Raw genomic sequence first — 24968 nt, 5'->3', positions numbered from 1 at the left:
TTTGTTATGTTGTCAATTTAAGCCAAAATTTTCAAACGTGCGTGCCTAAAGTTAAGCCCTAACTCCATTCGTAGACAACTAAATAAGTGGGCTATATCAATATTTCCTGAGATTCCGCCCTGCCCCTCCCCGACTCACGAAATGAAAGCTGCAGATGCTCAGCACCTCTGAAAATGAGGCTGCTTACTTAGGTATCTAAATATATCTGTCTACCCTTAGATCCCAAAATCTGAAATACTGTGCCTCAAATGATCGGTGTGGTGGTGGTTCTATTTTATTTAATCGCAGCTGTTTTTATTTCTATACAAAGTCAGCAACAAAAAAGTGACAAAACTCCTGCAGAACTTCATATAGTTCTTCTAAATTGTTTGTACCGGAGTGACATGTAAAGGTCCCAACCAGGGATCGACGCCCCCACTGTGCTACGCATTGTACAGAGATAACAAAAAGATGATCCCTGCTCCAAAGAGCTTCCAGTGTAGGTAAAGACCATTACAAGAAGATCCTTTACAAAATATAAAGAAAAAATAGAGAGTGATCATGAAGTAAAAGGAACAACAAATGTAACTCAGCTTTTCCCCTTGTCTATAACATCCACACTTTGTAATATGCTAAAAAAAAACCTCTCAGTGACAAGGCGGAGAGGGGGAGCGAATGATGAGAGAACATTTAACTATGTTTAGAAGCCCCAGAATGCAAAGCTCAGCAAAATTCTACAAATTTAGCTTTACAAAATGAATCCAAGTTGCTCAATAATATAAAGCTCACACTACACAAAAAGAAAAACCAGATCTACTTTCTGATTTTGCAACCTCTTACACACATATGTAAGAGATTGCAAAATCAGGGTCAGAGTGTGTTTATCTTATTTCTAATAATATCCTAATTAAATAGATCTGTAAGGCAATCACATACAAGGTTCGGTAGGGGAAGTAGAAGTGAGTGGCAACCTAGGCAGCAGTGACCATGAGATGGTTGAGTTCAGGATCCTCACAAAAGGAAGAAAGGAGAGTAGCAAAATACGGATCCTGGACGTCAGAAAAGCAGACTTAGACTCCCTTAGGGAACTGACAGGCAGGATCCCCTGGGAGGCTAATATGAGGGGGAAAGGAGTCCAGGAGAGCTGGCTGTATTTTAAACAAACCTTATTGAGGATGCAGGAACAAACCATCCCAATGTGCAGAAAGAATAGCAAATATGGCTTGGCTTAACAGTGAAATCTTTGGTGAGCTTAAACTCAAAAAGGAAGCTAACAAGAAGTGGAATTTGGACAGATGACTAGTGAGGAGTATAAAAATATTGCTAGAGCATGCTGGGGCATAATCAGGAAGGCCAAGGCACAATTGGAGTTGCAGCTAGCAAGAGATGTGAAGGGTAACAAGAAGGGTTTCTACAGGTATGTTAGCAGCAAGAAGAAGGTCAGGGAAATTGTGGGACCCTGGCTGAATGGGGGAGGCAGCCTAGTGACAGATGATGTGGAAAAAGCTGAGGTAGTCAATGCTTTTTTTGCCTCTGTCTTCACAGACATGGTCAGCTCCCAGACTGATGTACTGGGCAACACAGTATGGGGAGGAGGTAAGCAACCCTCAGTGGTGAAAGAGCAGGTTAAGGACTATTTAGAAAAGCTGGACATGCACAAGTCCATCAGTCCATATCTAATGCATCCAAGGGTGCTGAGGGAGTTGGCTGATGTGATTGCAGAGCCATTGGCCATTATCTTTGAAAACCTGTGGCGATTGAGGGAGGTCCCGGACGATTGGAAAAAAGGCAAATATGGTGCCCATATTTAAAAAAGGGAAGAAAGTGAACCTGGGGAACTACAGACGGGTCAGCTTCACTTCAGTCCCCAGCAAAATCATGGAGCAGGTCTTCAAGGAATCCATTTTGAAGCACTTGGAGGAGAGGAAGGTGATCAGGAACAGTCAACATGGATTCACCAAGGGCAAGTCATGCCTGACCAACCTGATTGCCTTCTATGATGAGATAACTGGCTCTGTGGATACGGGGAGAGCGGTGGACGTGATATACCTTGACTTTAGCAAAGCTTTTGACATGGTCTCCCACAGTATTCTTGTCAACAAATTAAAGAAGTATGGACTGGATGAATGGATTATAAAGTGGATAGACAGCTGGCTAGATTGTCGGGCTCAACGGGTGGTGATCAATGGCTCGATGTCTAGTTGGCAGCTGGTATCAAGCGGAGTGCCCCAGGGGTCGGTCCTGGGGCCAGTTTTGTTCAATATCTTTATTAATGATCTAGATGGTGGGATGAATTGCACCCTCAGCAAGTTCGCAGATGACACTAAGCTGTGGGGGAGAGGTAGATAGGCTGGAGGGTAGGGATAGGGTCCGGAGTGACCTAGACAAATTGGAGGATTGGGCCAAAAGAAATCTGATGAGGTTCAACAAGGACAAGTGCAGAGTACTGCACTTAGGAAGGAAGAATCCCATGCACCGCTACAGGCTGGGGACCAACTAGCTAAGCAGCAGTTCTGCAGAAAAGGACCTGGGGATTACAATGGACGAGAAGCGGGATATGAGTCAGCAGTGTGCCCTTGTTGCCAAGAAGGCCAACGGCATATTGGGCTGTATTAGTAGGAGCATTGCCAGCAGATTGAGGAGATTATTCCCCTCTAGTCGGCACTGGTGAGGCCACACCTGGAGTACTGCATCCAGTTTTGGTCCCCCCACTACAGAAGGGATGTGGACAAATTGGACAGAGTCTAGTGGAGGGCAACGAAAATGATTAGGGGGCTGGGGCACATGATTTATGAGGAGAGGCTGAGGGAACTGGGGTTATTTAGTCTGCAGAAGAGAAAAGTGAGGGGGGATTTGATAGCAGCCTTCAACTACCTGATGGGGGGTTCTAAAGAGGATGGAGCTAGGCTGTTCTCAGTGGTGGCAGACGACAGAACAAGGAGCAATGGTCTCAAGTTGCAGTGTGGGAGGTCTAGGTTGGATATTAGGAAACACTATTTCACTAGGAGGGTAGTGAAGCACTGGAATGGGTAACCTAGGGAGGTGGTGGAATCTCCATCCTTAGAGGTTTTTAAGGCCCAGCTTGACAAAGCCTTAGCTGGGATGATTTAGTTGGTGTTGGTCCTGCTTTGAGCAGGGGATTGGACTGGATGACCTCCTGAGGTCTCTTCCAACTCTAATATTCTATGATTTTAAGATATCAGGAAACAGTGCCATATACCGCTCTCAGTCATATTGGTGAAGCTCCACAGAAGTCAATGGATTGCACGCGTGTAAATGAGAGGGGAATTTAACCCCCACCTCCCCAATACTCAAAAAGAAAAGGAGTACTTGTGGCACCTTAGAGACTAACAAATTTATTTGAGCATAAGCTTTCGTGAGCTACAGCTCACTTCATCGGATGCATACAGTGGAAAATACAGTGGAGAGATTTATGTATGTAGAGAACATGAAACAATGGGTATTACCATACACACAGTAACCAGAGTGATCACTTAAGGTGAGCTATTACCAGCAGGAGAGCGGGGGGTGGGGGGGACCTTTTGTTGTGATAATCAAGGTGGGCCATTTCCAGCAGTTGACAAGAACGTCTGAGGAACAGTGGGGGGGTCAATCTGGCTCTGTCAATCTGGGAACAATGTATACCTTCAAATCAGTGGCACTGCTATGGGTACCCGCCTGGCCCAACAGTATGCCAACATTTTTATGGCTGACTTAGAACAACGCTTCCTCAGCTCTCGTCCCCTAATGCCCCTAGTCTGCTTGCGCTACATTGATGACATCTTCATCATCTGGACCCATGGAAAAGAAGCCCTTGAGGAATTCCACCATGATTTCAAAAATTTCCATCCCACCATCAACCTTAGCCTGGACCAGTCCACACAAGAGATCCACTTCCTGGACACTACGGTGCTAAAAAGCGATGGTCACATAAACACCACCCTATACCGGAAACCTACTGACCGCTATTCCTACCTACCTGCCTCCAGCTTTCACCCTGACCACACCACACGATCCATTGTCTACAGCCAAGCTCTACGATGCAACCGCATTTGCTCCAACCCCTCAGACAGAGACAAACACCTACAAGATCTCTATCAAGCATTCTTACAACTACAATAGCCACCTGCGGAAGTGAAGAAACAGATTGACAGAGCCAGAAGAGTACCCAGAAGTCACCGACTACAAGACAGGCCCAACTAAGAAAATAACAGAACGCTACTTGCCATCACCTTCAGCCCCCAACTAAAACCTCTCCAACGCATCATCAAGGATCTACAACCTATCCTGAAGGACGACCCATCACTCTCACAGATCTTGGGAGACAGGCCAGTCCTTGCTTACAGACAGCCCCCCATCCCGAAGCAAATACTCACCTGCAACCACAGAACAGAACCGCTAACCCAGGACCCTATCCTTGCAACAAAGCCCGTTGCCAACTGTGTCCACATACCTACTCAGGGGACACCATCATAGGGCCTAATCACATCAGCCACACCATCAGAGGCTCGTTTACCTGCACATCTACCAATGTGATATATGCCATCATGTGCCAGCAATGCCTCTCTGCCATGTACATTGGTCAAACTGGACAGTCTCTACGTAAAAGAATAAATGGACACAAATCAGATGTCAAGAATTATAACATTCAAAAACCAGTCTGAGAATACTTCAATCTCTTTGGTCACTCGATTACAGACCTAAAAGTGGCAATTCTTCAACAAAAATCTTCAAAAACAGACTCCAACGAGAGACTGCTGAATTGGAATGAATTTGCAAACTGGATACAATTAACTTAGGCTTGCATAGAGACTTGGAGTGGATGGGTCATTACACAAAGTAAAACTATTTCCCCATGTTTATTCCCCCCTCTCACCCCCCACTGTTCCTCAGACATTCTTGTCAACTGCTGGAAATGGCCCACCTTGATTATCACAACAAAAGGTCACCCCCCCACCCGCCCGCCTCCCGCTCTCCTGCTGGTAATAGCTCACCTTAAGTGATCACTCTGGTTACAGTTTGTATGGTAACACCCATTGTTTCATGATCTCTGTGTATATAAATCTCCCCACTGTATTTTCCACTGTATGCATCCGATGAAGTGAGCTGTAGCTCACGAAAGCTTATGCTCAAATAAATTGATTAGTCTCTAAGGTGCTACAAGTCCTCCTTTTCTTTTTGCGAATACAGACTAACACAGCTGCTACTCTGAAACCTCCCCAATACTGTTAATCAGCTTTTCATTAGAATCAAGAGGAATGACTACACCCTCATTCTTTTTTACTTTTACAGTATTTGGATAAAAAAAAGTCACAAATATGTAGTATCATTATAACCAGAAAAGGCACATTTTTGACCATTAGATACCACACAGAGTTTAGAAAGAAGTAACACTGAGTGATAAGTAGCTATCTCTGGGAAATCAGCTTTTAACTTACTCTTATTTTATACGTAGGATGTGGAAATCAGCTTTGAAGATGCTCTTATTTTATATGTAGATAGTGATTATAACCCTCCAGTAGCAAAGCAAGGCCTATACTAGACATTTTCTAATTCTTAAGCCTGCAAACTAGATATCTAATACCTCGGTTTAACTGGCATAATGTGAGGGAGAGTTAGATGATAATAGTTACAACAACAGAATGTTGCTAACGCTTACAGTACACATGTATTTGTGCTGAAATATCACTAAACTTATATAAACAGATCTAGAATGAAAGTCAAGGAATTTCCCTATTGAACTAAAAACTTGGTTTATTTCCATCAACCAAATAAAATTTTCAGGAAACAAACTCTAAAAATTATTGATGTTGAACAGTTTTATTGCATCAGCTGCAGAGCTCCACTGAAGAAAACAGAAAGAAGAAACCCTTAGGCCACATTTTGTGTGACCTAATTCTTTCAAGGTTGCATTCTGGCAAATTTTTAGGAATTGACAATACAAATGAACTACAGCTCCCACTGTAATGTTTTCACGGAATCTCTGCATAACCTGAAAACAGTGCACACTGCATCAAGACTATAGTACATAGTTTTTTTGTATAGTTTAATTACTTTTGGATGTAAATGAGCAGAAAAACAATTATCACTCATCCAGCAGGAGAAACAGCTACGCTTCTGTAAGTTTCTGGTATTCTAATGCTAAGATTGTCAATTCTAAGTTTCAAAGAAGCTGTAATATAAACTGCAAGGCAGTTAATGGCTAGTCTATTAGATTTTGGTGGAACTGCAGTCAAATCAAGGCAAATGAAGGAAAAAAGGAAAAAATAAACTCATACGGTTAAATCCTGATTGGAGCTGCTGGTGCCGAGCTGGACTCAGCTATGAGCTCAGGCCTGTGTCCACTGAAGCTAACACATTGAGATCAATGGGAGAAGGACCAAATTCTGTGATTGTGCTAAGCATTTGCTCTTAGTGGGTGGAATGTTAGTAGGAACGTAGATTAACTTTATCCTAGTGATATAAAATGGTTTTTATATTAGTTCAAGGCAGAACATGCTCATTTCCTCTATATGAGACTCAAAGACAAAACCAACAAATGTAGTTTAAGAAAAATAAACACCACAAACTATATAGTAAAAGAATTCACATTTCTTTCATGGGGAAAGTTTCAACTTCCCACCTTTTGCATGGTCACAATGAGCAACACCTAGTAACACTACAATTCTTAGTCTCACAGGCCCTGACTGATATGGCCCAAAGGGAGCAGAAACTTCCTGCATCTACCCAGCATAAGTAAAGCTGGTAGCACTGGCTCCTATGCCTCTTCCGGCGGTCCCAATGTAGGGACAGGGATGGGTGGTGTTCTGACTATTCCCAGGCAGAGATGCTCCCTTAGATGCAGCTGCCAGCTGTTGTAGATTAGAGCAGCCCCTGAACTAGTCTAATGTATGTCTGGGCTGAGGAGGAACTAGGCAGAGAATCAAAAAGCTGCAGCCAACTCTATGATTTCCCTGCCTTTTCCCGCACCAAGCACATCTTTGCTGTAGCAAGGAAACTGGCTCTCACTGTTTTTGGTGTACGCCAGCTTTCTCAGGAGTTTATAGTTCTGCTGTTTTAATTCACACTGGCCTGCCTCTGGGTGCATGTTCACAGCAGGTAGAATCTGTTTAAATTTAACAATGGGTTTAATTGGATAGGCTGCATTTTAGTTTTAGCATATCAAAAATACTCCACCTTCAGAAACTAAAATATTGAGAGTGCTTATGCCACTGGAATTTTTTATAATTTGATCTTTTATGAAGTTTAAAAGTGTAAAACATAATAATATCAGAATATTTCACCCCAATAATTATGTATAGACAATTCACAATAGTTTATTATCCACATCTATTGCAAGAGATGTGGGTTCAGCATCCCATCTGGAAGATTTTATAAACCCCTGAATGATGAACTCACATTCGAGGCAATAGATATGGACAACAAAACTAATATGAATTGTCCAAAAATACATAATTTTTAAATAATTCAAATGCCAGAGTCCTGTATAATATAGCTTTTCTATTTAAAATTGTGCATAAGGTTTACTTGTAGCAGCTTAATAGGGGATAAGTGTTTGGTCAGCTGTTATTTTAAATGCTGTATATATGTTCACTTAGATGTTACAAATGAGTAGTGGAACACTACGTACATTTCAAATATGTTTCATAATGCAGATTATAAATGTGGTCTGGACATCAATTATACACTCATTGATTCCTTCCTTCCTATTACTTAATCGCTGTGATGCCTAGGCAGCAACACAACTTGATAACTGATCTTCTGGGTGAATCCTAATTCTGTAATTCTATTCACGTATTGAAAGACCAAAGGACCCAATGTGATGTCCATGTAGATTTTTTTCCCTTTTAAATTCCATGGTTAAAAATAGGGGCATAGCAGAAAATCCCTTTGATAAATACTATTAATGTTAATAGTTATCTGCATAGGAATATTTCTGATTGTAGAAATTGTGACAGGCTGTGATTTCACCCCACCCACCCCCAACACACACATACACAAACCCACTCTCCTGCTGGGTTTGTGTGTGTGTGTGTTCGGGGGGGGGGGGTGAGAAAACCTGGATTTGTGCTGGAAATGGCCCAACTTGATTATCATACACATTGTAAGGAGAGTGATCACTTTAAATAAGCTATTACCAGCAGGAGAGTGGGGTGGGAGGAGGTATTTTTTCATGCTTTGTGTGTATATAAAAAGATCTTCTACACTTTCCACAGTATGCATCCGATGAAGTGAGCTGTAGCTCACGAAAGCTTATGCTCAAATAAATTGGTCAGTCTCTAAGGTGCCACAAGTACTCCTTTTCGTTTATCTATATACTGTAAATAGTTTTGTTGGGATACATTGGCTTAATAGACAATTACACAGTTTCTCTTTTCAGATTTACATTTAAATAACTGACATTAAGTAATAAATGTTTTGCGGTTGTTACCATCATCACAATTGATTGCAATGGCTTCCAAAAAAGGGAAATGCTGCAAGTTAGGAAAATGTGCTGTTTAAAATGCATTTCTATAGTACTTGGTATTTGTAATAAGATATGGGTTACAACTGTGTAATTGACTGACAGTGAATTATAAAGCTTGAAATTAAGTGAAGGCCGTTTATTTAACTGTTGCATTTTAGTATGTTTTTGTTGGGCAAATCAACAGTAACATGGAGGGTGTGGAATCATAACCTCAGAAGTAGGGTCTAATCAGTATGCTGATCTGTGCCTCGGTTTTGTTCTCTTGAGTTATGTGCATTTCCCGCTTTTGAGCCTAACAAAATCTCTGAAAAAATGTGAGAACAAACTTTCAGAACGTTCTTCACAAAATGAAAGGCCAGATCCACAGCTGGTGTAAAGCAGCTTTGTTGGAGCTACACCAATTTATACCAGCTGAAGACCTTGCCCAGAATTTTCAAAACATTCTACCTCTAATTATTAATTACCAGAATAAAAGCAATAGTCCTTATCAAACCTAATTAAATTTGTTATTTTTTGAAGTCATAATGTGCATTCTATGTTCCTAATGGCATTTGGCAAAACTTAAAAAACTGTGCAGAAACTTGAGGTCTTAGAGTATGGAGATCAAGGACTGACCTACAGAAGTGGATCCAAAGTCCAGCATTCACACAGGGCTTGTTAGCTTAGCAGCAGAGTAAGTTTTTTTTGCGGAAACCTTACAATAGCTAATGTGCAGTATTCAGTTTGGCTTCAGAGAGAGAAGAAGAGTATTAGTGTGCAGAAGAAAAAGTGAACTTTTTGGATCGGCAGACTGTGACTCGAATCATGGATGCAGAAAAAAAAAGCCCACAGTTTGATGCTATGTGCCTTCCTGCAGCAATATATATAGTAAATACAATTTATTTTCATTGGTCTGATTCTACATAGTTCACATTAAGATGCATTTAGAAATGCAAGGAGTCACATTTTAAACCAATGGGACTCTTCATGTGAGTGATAAGAAGGGTCATGGTAAGCATGTGCCCCTTAAAGGTGGCTAATGACAATGTAAGGCAGTGGTCTGGCTGAGCTCTTCCCTGCCATCTGTTGATGAACTGGGGGAAAAGACCTCAGGAGCAGACTGTATTTGCATAGACACATCTACTTTGCCTCGGAGATCAGCTGGCAGCCCTACCTGGCCAAAGTGATCAACTTTGCCTGGTTTGTGTTAAAATTCACTTAAGTTTTGGATGAAGGAGTAATGAAATGTTGTTATCTTTATTGCATGACAAAAGGGAAGCAAAATTGTTGCTGTATTGTCCCAAATTAATGCGGTGTTCCCTCTCCTCTTAATAAAAGTTTTCTTTCGTTATACACAGATTCAATGTTTGCAAGTACGGAAGGAAGCATTGCCTTTTAGAGGCACCCATGTGTGCTGGTGTGTTTTTCCCAGATTTTGGGGCAGGTGCTTGAGTTTTGTATTAAGAGGAACCTGGTCCTCATTGCTGCCAACACCACTTGACAGAAGGGTTACAATACAAAGAAGAACTGCTTTTGTGAAGGGACCTGTAATAAATGACTAAGGAAGAGGTTCCTCCTAACTTTAAGATGTAGGTGTCAAATTCAGTTCATGTATACATGCATGGGATTCCTGTTATAGTTAGCAGGGTGTGCAAATACCAGCACAAATAAAATTGAGGCACAGTGATCTATGACAAGGCAGTTAATACTTTTGAATGAGATTTGTGTAATCTATTTAATTCCATATACCTACTAAATTGACTTCAATGGAATTTGCACATTTGGATGCAAGTGCAGAATTTGGCTATTTGAATGTAAATCCTCACTTATACTCCAGCTATACATTTTAATGGTTTCTTATCTCTTATGTTTCTTAATTGTACCAGCACACTAGTTAGTTGCACTATATTTTATGGGGAAAAAACATAGTCAGACTATATTGTTTTGTCTTGAGGATAAATTAAAGATTTTATTAGCAAGCAAGCAAGAAAAAAAATCCAAAATTCTTCTCTTCACAAAGATGTTATCAGCTGCAGACATGCCTTTCAAATACTTCGACAGAAATTTGATGTAGTTTTTGTTAGTATGGTACCCATCATTGCTTTATGCTGAACAATTAAACTGGTTAAATACATTGGTTCTCTGTGTATAAGGAAATGAAAAGTACACTCTCAGCAAGTTTGTTAGATTTAATTGAATTTAGAATGCATGCTAGAAATGAGGTCTCGTTCCTTTTTCTAAATTAGTAGATCATACGGTTAGCTTAAGCAGAGCTCAACTTTCAGACAGTACTTGGATTATGTAGCATCACTTTTGAATGTCTTATTTTACTTTGTATTTATAATTATAGAGTTTCTTACCAGCATTTATTTTGATTGATGCTGTTTTCTGAATGTCTCTCTTGACAGATTACATGTTTTTGGAGCCTACCATTGTATGTGATCTAAAACAAGGATCTGAAAGAATAAATGTATGTCTTTTGTGTCTCCTCATCCCTCACCCAATGCGAATATTAGTAATGGGCCCCAAACGAAAACCCCAGTTTCAAAATGTCCTGAAGTCCAGCATGATTGGATCCAGATCTGACAACATGCACAGGCTGGCATACCCTCATATTTATAAATAGATCCTAAACAATTATCCCTCTTCCTGATCATTTGGCGGCACATTTTGGTCAATGTGCATTATTAACTCCTACAGCTCTCATTAATATGACTGCCAGGGTTTCTTCCTGCACTCAGTGGCTCTAGTTAGTTGACACTAGCATAAAGACAAGCAAAACCTCAGAAAAATTTCAAGCAAGAGGCCAAGTGGATAGCACAGCATCCCCTATAAAACAGTCAGTCTAGGAAAAGAACAATATTTAAGCATTTATCTCTTTCAGCCAAAGCCCTGGAGGTTAGTAAAATATACAAATTGAGTCAGTAACAAGAATGCTCAACTAACCCTGAAGATTTTCAAAAGACACAAGATGAAAATCATCCACATTTATTTGGCAACCACACAGCACCCATATGATGAAATCAGTGGTTTGTATGAAAAGTTAAATCATCTTCTGGATGAAGGATGGACATGGTTCAACAAGATTATAGGAGACTTCTAGACTGAAATTGATAGAAAGAAAGAAAGAAAGAAAGAAAGAAAGAAAGAAAGAAAGAAAGAAAGAAAGAAAGAAAGAAAGAAAGAAAGAAAGAAAGAAAGAAAAGCGCACATTAAGTTGATGTACTAACTAGCTATTCACATTCTAAATGAAATACATTTGCTGGTATCATTCCTGTTCCCATTTATTCACTTTACAGAATCATCCCACAATTTATCATGATTGGCAGCTTGTGCTCAGATGGAGCCTGGAACTGCAAAGCTACTATATAAAAGAAAGGTTGTATGGCACCTGCCTATAGTCTGTTTCTTTCAAGCCACATTGCATAGTCTTTCATTTGACCAACCACTGAATTCATTCATAAAGCAAGAAAAATGTAAATAATAATGAAAAGACAAATGAAAGACACCCTAAAAACTGGAATGGGACAAAGCACTTCAAATAGAAAATTTCTTTTGGAGTTTGTTGAAGGTAGAGGAATGATTAACATATTTTTAAGAAGAAATACTGGTAATTACAAAAACAAAGAAGTCCACTGATTGAGACTTTGCAGGACTTATCAGAGAATCAGAGAACCTCTTCTTTGCTTCCTGCACTGCAATTCCAGAAGGATCCAAACAGTCTTTTTGACACAGTAAAGAAGCTTCAGCTTAGGATTTCTGCCACCTGCTCTCTAACTTTCCTCCTGTTTTATTTGTTGCAGGACACCTATAAACCCAGGTGATATGGGAACGGAGCCAGAGAAAGCACCAAACTGATGGCTAAAGATAAAAAGAAGATTATAGAATCCTACCAAATCCTACCAAAAGCTCAATGGGGTGGTCTGTCAAATAAACCATATCTTCACTCAGGACCTTCTGGAAGTACTCTCATTCCATTAACCTCCGTTGACAGTCTGTCAAAACAGAACCCGGTTCCTAACAGGGAGTTGTATTGCATGAGGTAATGATTGGTCCATGATTTAGGCAAAATTTCTTACTGTCTGACCTCCAATCTCAGCCCAAAAACTAGATCAAAAGTGTGACCAATCGTGTGAACAGAGCCAGTAACCCCTGGGACAGTCCCGTAGTCATTATGGTAGCCATAAAATCCTTACAAATGCACTTTAAATAGTATTCCAGGTAAAACATAAGCAATTAGCTACTTAGTTCAGACCACAGCCATTAAATTCATTAAATTTATGAATCAAATTACTGTCCGCAAGTCAAATGGGAGGTAATCAAAATGTCATTAGACAGCAAGGCCTTGATTCAGGAAAGCACTTAAGCATGTGTTTAAGTTTATCCCTGTTCAGGAAACTACTTAAGTATGCGCTTAACTTTAACTATGTGCTTACGTCCCATTGAAGTTAACAGGATTTAAGCATGTGTTTACATTTTTTTTCTGAATTAAGGTGCTTTCCTGAATCAGATTCTAAATGTCCATGATTCAGATTATAGAATTAGTTAAATTAAATTAGAAAATCTAATGTTAAATACTGAAACATTTTAACATCCCTGTTCATTCAGGGTCACATCTTGTTACTGATTTTTGCATGTTAGTTTTCTGTTACATTTCAGATATATATGATATGAATTTCAGTGAATTGAAACAAAGATGATACACCTAATTTGTACTTATCTCATGCTAGTGCTAGCAATTCCTCTGCAAGGCAAAAACGTGTGGCAAATTAGTTAACACATCACACACATCAGATGTGTCACATTCTTTGCATGCCACAAAATATTGCATTCCCTGCTCCTTTTGTTTGTAATCTAGCTTCTTGGTCACAGTAAACCTGACTTGATGGATGGCTCAGCATTGAAGGTACATGATCTTTGGTTTGTATATTTATCTTTTGGAAAGCACTGTTTGGGATAATCGATTGTATAACAATCTTTGGATGAACTGTGTGACCCTGGTCTTCCAACAAAAACATACATGTACTTTCGGTAGGGTAAGTCCCAATCTGTTTGCATTCACATAAATTGATAGGAGCATTGTCTGTGTTTGCCAGCTGGAACAACGCATCTTAAAAGTAAGAACACACATATAAACTATAACCCCAGATACCAGACACATCATTGGCTTGAACAGGGAGAGTGCAGATCTGAACAATCCACCCAGAGCCAGATCTAAACAGAAGACAGAGGAGGATTTAAAGTGGGATCAAGTGTGCTTCTTATGCTCAAGAGATTCACAGGCAATTGGCAAATAGACTTGTGCATCTCTCTAACAGAGCTTTAACCTAACTTATACCTGAAATGGAAAGGCAAATAAAATATTTTAAAGAATTACAGATCCAGTACCAAATTATGAAACAAACATTTTTAAAGCACTTTGTGGCATTAGAAAATGTACTACTTATGGGAAGCTATTCCATTAAATAAACCTGATTTTCCACAAGTTATGGGAGATCTAGACTAGGGGCTTTTCTATATTTAAAGTGCCACTGTAGTGCTTAGTTAAGACACTACCTACACCGACAGCAAAGCTGCTCCGTTCGGTATAGGCATTCCACCTCCCTGAGAGGTGGTAGCTATGTTAACAGGAGAAGCCCTTCTGTCAATACAGCAACGAATAGGTCAGAATATGAACAAGAGGCTGCTCGGCAGCTCTCCAACATCACTTTCTACAAGCCATTACCCTCTGATCCCACTGAGAGTTACCAAAAGAAACTACAGCATTTGCTCAAGAAACTCCTTGAAAAAGCACAAGATTAAATACACACAAACACAACTCTGGAACCCCGACCTGGGATATTCTATCTACTACCCAAGTTCCATAAACCTGGAAATCCTGGGCGCCCCATCATCTCAGGCATTGGCACCCTGACAGCAGGATTGTCTGGCTATGTAGACTCCCTCCTCAGGCCCTACGCTACCAGCACTCCCAGCTACCTTTGAGACACCACTGAGTTCCTGAGGAAACTACAATCCATCGGTGATCTTCCTGATAACACCATCCTGGCCACTATGGATGTAGAAGCCCTCTACACCAACATTCCACACAAAGATGGACTACAAGCCGTCAAGAACACTATCCCCGATAATGTCACGGCTAACCTGGTGGCTGAACTTTGTGACTTTGTCCTTACCCATAACTATTTTACATTTGGGAACAATGTATACCTTCAAATCAGCGGCACTGCTATGGGTACCCGCATGGCCCCACAGTATGCCAACATTTTTATGGCTGACTTAGAACAATGCTTCCTCAGCTCTCGTCCCCTAATGCCCCTACTCTACTTGCGCTATATTGATGACATCTTCATCATCTGGACCCCTGGAAAAGAAGCTCTTGAGGAATTCCACCATGATTTCAACAATTTCCATCCCACCATCAACCTCAGCCTGGTCCAGTCCACACAAGAGATCCACTTCCTGGACACTACGGTGCTAATAAACGATAGTCACATAAACACCACCCTATACCGAAAACCTACTGACCGCTATTCCTACCTACATGCCTCCAGCTTTCACCCTGACCATACCACATGATCCATCGTCTACAGCCAAGCTCTGCAATACAACCGCATTTGCTCCAACCCCTCAGACAGAGACAAACACCTGCAAGATCTCTATCAAGAATTCTTACAACTACAATACTCACCTGTGGAAGTGAAGAAACAGATTGATAGAGCCAGAAGAGTTCCCAGAAGTCACCTACTACACAACAGGCCTAAAAAAGAAAATAACAGAACGCCACTAGCCGTCACCTTCAGCCCCCAACTAAAACCCCTCCAACACATTATCAAGGATCTACAACCTATCCTGAAGGATGACCCAACACTCTAACAAATCTTGGGAGACAGGCCAGTCCTTGCCTACAGACAGCCCCCCAACCTGAAGCGAATACTCACCAGCAACCACATACCACACAACAGAACCACTAACCCAGGAACCTATCCTTGCAACAAAGCCCGTTGCCAACTGTGCCCACATATCTATTCAGGGGACACCATCACAGGGCCTAATAACATCAGCCACACTATCAGAGGCTTGTTCACCTGCACATCCACCAATGTGATATATGCCATCATGTGCCAGCAATGCCCCTCTGCCATGTACATTGGTCAAACTGGACAGTCTCTACGTAAAAGAATAAATGGACACAAATCAGATGTCAAGAATTATAACATTCATAAACCAGTCGGAGAACACTTCAATCTCTCTGGTCACATGATTACAGACATGGAAGTTGCGATATTACAACAGAAAAACTTCAAATCCAGACTCCAGCGAGAGTCTGCTGAATTGGAATTCATTTGCAAATTGGATACAATTAACTTAGGCTTGAATAGAGACTGGGAGTGGCTAAGTCATTATGCAAGGTAACCTATTTCCCCTTGTTTTCCTAACCCCGCCCCCCCTTCCTCAGACGTTCTTGTTAAACCCTGGATTTGTGCTGGAAATTGCCCACCTTGATTATCATACACATTGTAAGGAGAGTGATCACTTTACATAAGCTATTACCAGCAGGAGAGTGGGGTGGGGGCAGAGAAAACCTTTTGTTGTGATAAACACCCATTATTTCAGAATTTGTGTGTATAAAAACAAACATCTTCTGTATTTTCCACAGTATGCATCAGATGAAGTGAGCTGTAGCTCACTAAAGCTTATGCTCAGATAAATTGGTTAGTCTCTAAGGTGCCACAAGTACTCCTTTTCTTTTTGCGAATACAGACTAACACGGCTGTTACTCTGAAAACTGAGAGTAAGGTCGGTATAACTGCATTACTCAGGGGTGTGGATTTGCCACACCCCTGAGCAATGTAGTTATACCAACATAAGTAGTGGAGACCAGGGCTTGAACTTGATCCTACAAACATATACCCACATGGTTGGTTCCAATGAGTTAAGATGGAATACCACACAGGAGTGTTTGCAAGATTAGCCCCCTTTATTATGCATGAGTCAATTCTCCCAACTTCTAAACCTGAAGAACATATAGTGAAATCACAGAATATTACTAAAATTCAAGCCAACAGGAATTAAAAATTTTGTAATGAATGAATGCAATTTTATAATGAAAATAAACAAAGGTTATAAATACAGAAATTGTATTTATACAGAAATACAGATGGTGATGCATACGTCAAATAATTTCTAAAAACACTTGTAAACTTCTAATCTACTTCTGAAAAGAAAAAAAGAGAAAATAAACTAGTCTATCATTTAAAGTTAGAGCCAAACTTTGCCCTCAAATATGTCCATACAACTCTCATTAAAGCAAACAAGAATTGTGCACATATGTCTGAAGGAAGAAATGACCCCTTTCAAAATCTCAGTTTTTGGGTGCACAACCACAGGCCCCTTAAGGGGACCAATTTTCAGAGGATGGATGTTTAGTACTTCCTGAAAATCAGCCCCTATCGCGATTTCTGTATTAACTTTCCTTTGCTTCTTTTTAAACTGCATTTCCTTCTCATATATGCTAAAATCCTATCCCAATATATATTTTTAAAAATCTTAGCATACAAGTTATTACTGAACCTTTTGTAGAAAACATATTTTAGAAAGTTTTATTCCTATTAGAATTAGTCACAGGGGGCTTGATTCCTATGGAAGTCAGTGTGACTACTCAGCTCGTTAAGTACTAGCATGGGTTTAAGCGTTTTGTTGGATCATAGCCAAAATGCTCATCACTTTGCAGGATTGTGCCCTATCAATTAAAAAGTAATTGAAACAGAGTTAACTAGTTCTTAAGGTAGGGACTGACTATGAGACTGAATTACAGATCACATGTATTAGAGAATGAAATTAATTTTGGATTAAAAATGGCTCAAGCCAAATCCCTGGATCTGAACACCCCATTCTGAGGAAAAGAGTATTTCAAAATTCAGATCTGGATCTGAATTTCACAGCTGGACCTCTCTATAATGAATCAATACAAAACATAGGACTGGAACAATGCTGAACTTTGGGGTGTTTGAAATTTGGATCTAGATCTAAAATTTGTGCCTTGAATCTATCTCTGATTTTAATAGGAGTTTGTTTATATACTACTTAGGATCTGACCAAGTTTTATCACATTTAATTTTTTTTTAAAAACCCAAATATAGTAAAAGCATGATCAGGAAATATAACACAGTAACATCATAATGGTGACCCATCGTGTACCAGGAAAGGAACAGGAATTAAGTTTCTGATCCAAATACTTGTGTTTTAGGGTGATTGGGAAAAGGGTTAGAAAAGTTGAGTCTACAGGGGGGAAAAGATAAACACTTTGTTAGAATTTAGATTATTTAGATCAAACTGAGCCCTTGTATAAATGGATGCAATTCCAATTATTTCAATGCCTGCTTCTATTAGGTGTCAATTGCTCCTTTGTCTTCAAATGAAAACTTTCTCTAAGCTTTTCCCTTGTTACAAACAAATCTAGGCTTTCCTAAAATATATCGAAGTGCTAATACCTGCAAAATTGTCTAAACTTTTATTAAACCTCTGATTAATTGGAAACAGATCTGTAGCAATCCTTGAATATCCCTCTAAAACTGCTGGAGGTGCAAAAATTTTAGAATTTCTAGAAATGCATTTCTCCAGGTTTATTTTTTTAGTATTCATAAACTCAATGAAAGCTGATCTGTTCAAGTCAGATTTCGCTGTATGTTAACTGTTCTATTACCATAATCTCCTTTTCAGGTACTTTTCAGATCTTACAATTTCCTGTTGGATGGACTTTTGTTCTTTTGGAGTGGTGGCATTTTTCATAAACTATGAAATCTTTTCAGACAGAGGTGTTTTTATCTTCTTTTTCCCCCATTTGGCGGCACTCTTGCTGCTTTCTTCACTTCTGTCATGGTTTTTGGTTTCCTGGGTGTTTTCACAAGTTTTTAAAGTCATCTCTAATTATCTTCACTAATGACTTTTCTGTCAGCACTTCTAGATTATTTTATGACTAATAAAATATTATTTCCAAAACAGTGTCCTGGAAATTTTATGGCAACTCCCTGATTTCTACATTAAAATTTAAAAATGTTTACTCATACATTAGTTCATAAATCCAATAATCACTGTTTTGGGACAACCAACTTAGAAATGTCTAACCACTTAGCCCAAAGGAATTCTTTTTTAAGAGTTCTGATTTTTTTGAGACTCTAGTCCATTTTTTCTCAAAGATCTTTCATTCACTACAAAAGTGCTCTCTTATTTCTTCCTACTATTTTCTTCCCTTGAGACTTTCATTGTGATCATCTCTGTTTACAATGGTGTCAATGTTGACAAATGACACACCAGTAGTGGCAAATACTGTCACAGTTTGTACCTATGCCATAAAGAGTAGGACCTTAGCATGTGAGATGACAGCTTGGGGATTACAATATACGAAAAACAACCTTTTAAAACTTTGAATAGAAACCACAATACACTCTAATTTACTGTAGAATGATTGAGTTTGTCTCTATTCTTCATTCTTATCAAACACTATTATTCATTATTTTGGAAACTTTCATGCAGTTACAGCATATCTCTTTTCAATCTGAAAACAAACATATCCTAATTTTTCTAACAGTTTTAATGCTAGTAACTTGTGGCTTGTTTAATTCAGAAGCAACAACTTCATATCAATAATATATCTATATGTAAAAGAGCACATCTTATTTTATATCTCTATCTCCGGTTTTAATTAATTGCCTATAGAAAACAACTTGATAATTTACCTGTAAATACTATATTTGTTTAGGGATTCTAAGATACATACAGTAACACAATGACTAGCTTACTTCCTCAAAATCATGGCCAGAAAGAAAGCAAAATGACATTTTTACATGTTAATGAAAAATACACTTGACAGAACACATAATATGGTACAGCAGAATCTGTTAAATGCAAAGCCCTTAAGCACTGAGAATGTCAATTAATTAATAAAAAGAAAAGGAGTACTTGTGGCACCTTAGAGACTAACCAATTTATTTGAGCTTATGCTCAAATAAATTGGTTAGCCACGAAAGCTTATGCTCAAATAAATTGGTTAGTCTCTAAGGTGCCACAAGTACTCCTTTTCTTTTTGCGAATACAGACTAACACGGCTGTTACTCTGAAACCAATTAATTAATAGCTATTGCACTTGTACAGTCTCCATTACTGGGCAATCAATAAGCTTAATTTTTTGCTTTTTAATATTTGACTATGAAATGGTTTAAAAGTAAATGCATTTTAAGACATGTTTTGTTAAAGTCAATAAGTGGCTATTCTGCTGTCCTGTTCTATCTCTCTTTAATTCACCACAATTGTGTTATGCTTCATTAGCTTCCATTTTATTATACAAGACAGTGAAATTTATCATGAGCACACATTAAATGGTGTGACTGTAGCTTCCTCCAATGGGCAATGTAATGATTAAAAAATGTGTCTATAACCTTATGGCCAGTTGGAAGGATGCCACTAATGTTTCAGAAATAAAGTCTTGGATGATGTGTTATTAGGGGGTTGTCATTTATATTCCCTGTGGTAGAAATTGCATATGTGGAAGGAAAGAAAGTGTCATATGATTAGCATTTGCAAATATAACTTGCCTCATACCAACCAACTGGCTTCACTTCCCTTTTCAGAAGAACAAAAGAAGATCAATGTTGATTTGGCTAGATCACACCTCTTTCATTTGAGAAAGAAGAGGCCTGGATCCTGCACTCCTTATGTTTGCCTGAATAAGAAGTGCTTACTCTAACCTGTTCTTTCGTTTGCATTAAACAGAAACTCTGACAAAGCTGTAAATAAAATACTGTATTAGGTTCTCTTAATCTGTGCAAGTTTACATTTTACACTCAACATTTGCTGCTGAGAAACTATCCAAATTTATATCATGTTTCCAAGTTAGCTAAGCCTGGCTATTAATAATAAATTTGTGTTGCACTGATACCATTAGGATAATAATGATACTCAAAAATATAAGAGCAAAATTCTCTGTTAAGATTCACATGGCAGAGTTCTACAGTAATATCCTTTTCTCCCTCCACAGTCTCCCATTAACGTCGTTTGGGATTCTACACATGAAAAGACAGCAGAATATTAGAGACAATATCCACTAAACAGGTCGGAGAGTAGAAGCTTGTATCACGTGTTACAACATAAATACAATTGCAGTAAACGGGTTAATATTAGTTTGGGCATCTAATTTCTCTACACTAACTCTTGAGGCAAATGAATCTCCTTTAAAAATGTAACTCAGAGTTCATATTTGTAAATTAAATGGGTGAATAATAGTCCACAATAAGAAATAATAGTTGACCAATGTTTGTCAGCTTTTTGGGACAGGGATCATCTTTTTCTTCTGTTTGTGCAGTACCTAGCATAACTAGGTGTTATGGGAATACAAACAAAGAAAACCAAACACCAATGAATGGAGGAATGTTGATTACAGATGGTTTAAAATGGTATTGGGAAAAAACTTTACTGGCACATTAATCCCTTGGAAGCACATGTTCACTCACAAATCCCTTAGCAAAATGCGTGGGTGAGGATGAATTGCTTAGGGATACTTGAAGTCAAATAAAAACAAAGTCTTTTGGAAATCATTCTATAGTCTTCTTCTTCATATAGGAGATATGCATGTACCCAAGAACAAAAAATGCACCGTATCTTATTCCAAAACATTACAAAGGCTAATTAATATCGGACACCACATTGATTTTTGGAATGGATTCACACCTTAGCTGGAAACTGGCTTTTGTGCAGGTTAATGGAGCCAGCAAAGCAGTGATTACAGTAGCAGCTACTTATTTCATGAACTGTTAAAATAAATGGCTTGGATAATAAATGATGTATATTTCTTCCAAACATGTAAAAGAATAGATTTTCTACATTGTGACAGAATAAGTATTATTTTAATACAGTAACAAAATCTACTAAGGATGCACAAATGCTATGTGTATAAAAGTGAATGAACCAGATTTTATTTTCCACACTAACACCCCTGCAGCCCCAAAAACTTTTCAACATAGGAGGGACTTTTGTTTATTAATTAAAAGAATAGCAATTACCAAAGCATTGTCCTCATTATCATCTACTGCAACCTCTTCTCTGACTTCCTAGACACAAATTGCCCCACTTCAATCCATTCAAAATGGAGCTGCTAAGATCACCTTCCTGACCTGACACAATGGTCAAATGCTCTTTGAATCCCTCCACTGGCTCCCCATTTTCCGCTGCATCAAACTCAAACTTTTTGTCCCCACTTTCAAGACCCTTCACAACTTTGCCCCTCACCACTCATCTATTTTTGTCACTTATTGCCTCACCCCTTGCTTTGCCAGTGATGCCTTGAACATCCATTTGTCTGCTTCTCTTACAAACATCTTTACTCTTCCAGTGTCAACTTCTGCAGATCATCAAGGTTCTTTGCTGGAGAGAAAGAAACTGCGTATGACATAATGGAGGGGTTTCAATCTTTTTCACAGTATGGATCACATCTCAGTAGAGAAAATGTCTTGTGTCTTCCCTATCAGCCGTGATTGTGCAGCTTCCCCGTAGCAACTACAGCAATTGCTTCATTTGTTGAAGTAACATTGGGGAAGCACTGTTGTGTTTTTAGCTATCTATAGTATGATAAGCGCTTTGTCCTTTTAAAAAAAGTTAATCATGCTATTTCCCTTCCCATCTGTTCTGTTCTTCTTTTCCTGCTTCTCCCTAGTCATACTCTTCTTTTGCATCTGGTTCTTGTTTGGGGGACAAGAAAAATATGCTGCCTAGTCTTAAAGTCCTCCTCTGGACATGCTGTATGCCTTTGCTTTGTCTTGCTTTCCTGGACATTCCTCTTCTCCAGTCCCATTAGCAACTCTTGACCCTTCTTTTGCTGGAAACCCCATTCACACTTGTGCCTTCAGTCCCTTCCCCTCCTACATAGTTATGCCCTCTATTGAGGCAGCTGGGCTATATCCTCCTCTTTGTTGCCAGCTGTTTCGACATACATTCAACCTCCTCTTCGCAAGTTGGAGGAGCCAAAATCATGTGACCTGCCCACTCTCCACAAACTGTTAGCCAGTGCTCTGCAGATCTGCAGTTTTTCATGGACCACAATTTCAGAACAGCAGAGGAATCCATACTTTCCCCCACTTCTGCTTCCTGAAGGGTGCCTTCATCTATGGATCTGGCTCAGAAATACACAGATGGGACAAGTTTCTGACAAGTTTCCCCTCTTTGCCTAAACCACATGTGGGGGCTTCCTGGGCATCTATATCCACAGTTAAGGAAGGTGAAGGACTGGGGGCCAGCCAGTCTCCACAGCATGCTTCCAAGTTATTGAAGACAAAGTTTGCAGTAAATAATACAGCTTCTTCCCTGTGCTATGGACCTCTCAACTCCCACTGGTGCAGTGACTGTTGCAAGACCTGTGCTGAGAACAGAGTGCAAGGCCCTATTGGATGGGGGTTGTAACGGTGTAGAAGCCTCCTGAGGATGCCCCCAGAGCTAGAGGGACTGGTGAGTTTAGGAAGCTGAACACCCAAAGTCTTCCATCAGACAGGGCAAACTCCACCCTTGATGGTATAATTTCAGGCAAACTCTGCAAGCTGTTATAGGATTAAGCAGATTCTTGATTAAATGTTTTCTAATCCATAATAGGTTGTTGAAATCTGGGAAAGTGATTGTTTTGACTAAAAAACACAATTTAGCCTTCTGGGGGATTATTCTCTCATAGACACATGTGATGGTTGCGGGGGTGGAAAGAAAACTGGAATGGACAGGAAGTTAAATCCTTCCCTAATATAGACAGAGATTAACATCCTTGATGACTGGCTACTAAAAAGAGAAACATGTAATGGGGAAGTTAATTTTATCATTGGTAAAGCTTCAGCTGTTCTTCGCGGCTTTGATGATCCTTGTGGCTAAAATAGCTTGTTAACCAAAGCTAAAATGCCAGTTTTCAATGCTGTTACACTGTGTTCTTTGGCAAAAGGACTTTCATTTTATCTGTTCAAGTTTATGACCAAGTTTTACATCAAAATAAAGTATTAAGTGTGAGTTGTGGTAGTGCAGAAGAACAGATGCATTGCAAATGAAAGAATACTTCATACTTAAACAGTTACCTGAAGCTATGATAGTCTGTGGCTTTCCCTTCCCCCCGGTTCGGCTTACTCTGATTTAAATCCTAGTTCAATTGGCTTAATCAGTTTATTATAAATATAGTATAATAATTACAGTATATTCTATGAAGCTGATGATCATTACAGGATAGGAACTCTTAGCTGAGAGAGGTGCATTCAGAGTGTGACTGTTTACAATTAGTGTCCAAATCAGCAAAGATTCCTAAATAAGAAGTGCAGTAGAGAGCCTACAAGTGAAACAGTCAATAATAATACTTCCATCTAAAAGTCTCAAAGCACTTTACAAAAATAGTTAACTATTATTCCTGTCTTAAATATTAAGAAATTGAGCCAGAGAGCAGTTACAAGATTTGTTCAAAGTCATGCAATAGCTAGTTATTTTAAATACTTATATGCCCCCCTCATTATCATAGTATTTGAGCACCTCACAATTTTAACGTATTTATCCTTACAACACTCCTATGAAGTATGGAAGTGCTATTAGCTTCATTTTACAAATGAGGAACCAAGGCACAGAAAGGCCAATTCACTTGCCCAACAGGATCACACAGTAAATCTGTAGTTCAACAGAGACCAGATCCCAAGTCCTATGCTAGTGCCCTAACGACTGGATCACCCTTCTCCTCCAGATTTTAGCTCAGTCTCCTGTACTAACCATTATTATGAGCATTTGCAGAGGAAAGTGAACTCACAATTAATTCAAGTTCCAAAGCAAGGAATGGATTATCCCAAGTTTAAATAGAATACATGGAAGCTTTAGATAACATCACATCAAAATTTTGAAAACAACAATTGTTTCTTAGGCAGAGAGACAGAAGGCCAGACAGCCATAAATTCAATCATAGGCTTTTCTCAGAGAAGTAGATTTAAAGCACACAAACCATATAGGGAACTCATTTATCTAACCCTTTGTTATTTTCTACCATCAGCTCTTTCCCTGCTGTTGGTTTATATTCCTCCTCCCTTCTGTTAAACTGGTTTAGGATGTCAATTAAATTAATTAGTAATCTCCTACTAGAACTTCTGCTATTCAGTTAGACTAATTACTTGACTGCAGGCAGCCCAAGCCTCAAGTAGTTGTTCCCTGGCAATGGCTGCAGGAGTTCCTCCCTACATAAATCAGGAATTTAACCCAATTCTTACCAGATATCAGACAAGGATTATCAATCTTTTATAAAGTGACACTGAAGCAGATTGTTAAAAGTCCAAAAAGTGCACTGTTTTAAACCTTTTATTTCCCACAGTCCCAACATTACCGAAACACAACCTGCATTCAAGCATAGATTATTGTTTAAATTCATCTACAGTATATGGAAGTTTGCAGTAAATCAGCTCTATCCAAGACCGACAAATGTCAGTGTGGAAATTAAAGTATAATATATAATAATATTTTGCTTAATGAAAACCACTGGAAAGTTGCTTAA

General features: G+C 39.2%; 1 protein-coding gene across 6 annotated transcripts in view; it reads right to left on the bottom strand.

Moving 5' to 3' along the window:
- PACRG (parkin coregulated) overlaps positions 1-24968 on the bottom strand; it is a 496005-nt gene that overhangs the window by 15048 nt on the left and 455989 nt on the right. The window lies entirely within an intron of this gene.

Source organism: Lepidochelys kempii, chromosome 3, assembly GCF_965140265.1.
Source record: "Lepidochelys kempii isolate rLepKem1 chromosome 3, rLepKem1.hap2, whole genome shotgun sequence".
In the NCBI taxonomy this organism is placed as follows: Eukaryota; Metazoa; Chordata; order Testudines; family Cheloniidae; genus Lepidochelys; species Lepidochelys kempii.
The sequence above is the reverse complement of the archived record's forward strand: the minus strand, read 5'-3'. Positions and strand labels throughout refer to the sequence as shown.